Here is a 1,983-nt window from a genome sequence, read left to right on the forward strand (position 1 = left end):
TGAATCTGAGGTTTTTATAGTCTTTTTTGCAGGGGAGTGGTTGGGGAAGCAGACCAACTCCTATCTTGGACCACCTTAGGGTTAGTTCATTAATGTATGCAAATAATCTGAAAGTTATTGCTAAAACTTCAGATTTGTCATCTCACAGTTTTCAGCACCTTTTTTATATTCTGCCAGTCTAGAACTGGGGAAGTATGGATATTGTCTAGAATTTACATATCATAAGCCAGAAACATTTCTGTTCTGAATAGACCATAGTTAATGAACTCATTGAATTGTGCTGCCCCTCTCTCCCCCTCAAAAAATCAAGATTCTTGGTTGATCTTGTAGTAATGAGCCTTTCCTTTCTTAGGTTTGTCTTCCTATAAAATGAATTTTCTCTGACTGTCCCCATGTGGGAAACAATCTCCCTCCTCTCCTTTTCCTACTGATTTCTGTGTGTGTGTGTGTGTGTTGAATTTTTGGGTTAATTTTTGCTCTGACTTATGAAGTTACCAGATATCTAAAATAAGTGGGTAAATGAAGTAGTATTCTACTTTTTGGATGATCTAATTGCTTTTTTTTTTTTTTTTTTTTTTACAGACACAGACATGTTGTACTCTCCCCTCACCCGCCCAGCAGAGCATGGCACGGGGAGCCTCTCGATCACTACCTGAGTTTGGTAACACTTGGTCAACGGGCGGGATGGCTGGCTAAGGGCAAGTCCTCAGTCGGGAGGGGGTGCTGAGTGCCAGGCGATGCCCTCAGAGCAGGAAGAGGGGCACCCTGGAATGGGCGCTAGTGGCTTTGAAGTCCCTGGGAGAAGCTGAGGTGGGCCTGCTGGTCTCACACATCGCTCAGGGCCTTGCGGCAAACTCGGGCAGCACCAAGGACCCGTGGTGGATGTCTGAGTTGTAGTATTTGAGGTTCATTTTCTCTACTTGTTCCTGGGTCAGCTGCTGCACAGGGTCCCAGAAGTTAGTGCTCGGATTCTTGATGCAGAGCATGAAGCCAATCTGGCCACTAGGGCAGGTGGGGATGGTGCAATAGGCATATTCCACAGGGAACAGGGACTTGCAGAAGTGATGCATCTCCTTGATGAGGCCCAGATGCAACCATTGGCACTCACCCTGACAGCAGAGGATCCCGTCATCTTTCAGCGCTGTCTTCATCAGCTGGTAATAAGACCCTTTGAATAAACTCTCGGCAGGACCCCTGGGATCCGAGGAGTCGGTGATGATGACATCGAAGGTGTCCTGGTTCTGTTGCATGAATTCAAACCCATCTCGAACGTGCAAGGTCAGCTTGGGACTGGAGTAACCTACGACCATGCCCGGCAAATACTTCTTAGAGATCTGGATCACGTCCTCATCAATCTCACACTGGACCACAGACCCCACAGATGGATGCTTCACTACCTCCCAAAGGACGCCCCCGTCCCCACCACCAGTGATAAGCACCTTTCATGGGCTGGGATGGCTGCAGAGGGGCAGGTTGGCAATCATCTCCTGGTATGAGAATTCATCCTTCACTGTGCACTGAATGACTCCATTCAGCACCAGGACGTTGCCGTAGCTCTTAGTGCGGAATACCAGGATCTCCTGGTAGCGGGAGAGCTGGTGGTGGAGCAGCTCGTCCACCTGCAGGGACATGGCCTGGCCCAGCCACAGGCTGCACGTCTCCCGGAACAAGCCGTCGCGGATGGCTGGGGGCCCGGGTTCCATGGCGGGACCTGGGGACGCACAGGCCGCAGCGGCCGCAGCACAACTGGGCCTGCAGTGCCTGCCTGTCTGCCCTCCCGCCAGCCCGCCGATCTAATAGCTTCTTGTGAAGATGGACAAATAAACAGTTCATTAGACTGAGAACAAAGGTAGCAACAGAAACATAATTTACTCACATAATGAGTTTGACTCTATGTTACCAAAACAAGGAGAAGATGAGTGATTTCTGAAACTTTGGAAAGGTGGATAACCATTTTTAGTATAAATATTCATTTTTAGTTCA

General features: G+C 48.9%; 1 pseudogene; it reads right to left on the reverse strand.

Moving 5' to 3' along the window:
• Positions 1-825: 825 nt before the first annotated feature.
• LOC122730516 lies at positions 826-1,703 on the reverse strand (annotated as a pseudogene).
• Positions 1,704-1,983: the final 280 nt, after the last annotated feature.

The sequence above is a fragment of the Dromiciops gliroides genome, chromosome 6 (assembly GCF_019393635.1).
Source record: "Dromiciops gliroides isolate mDroGli1 chromosome 6, mDroGli1.pri, whole genome shotgun sequence".
NCBI classification, from domain to species: Eukaryota; Metazoa; Chordata; class Mammalia; order Microbiotheria; family Microbiotheriidae; genus Dromiciops; species Dromiciops gliroides.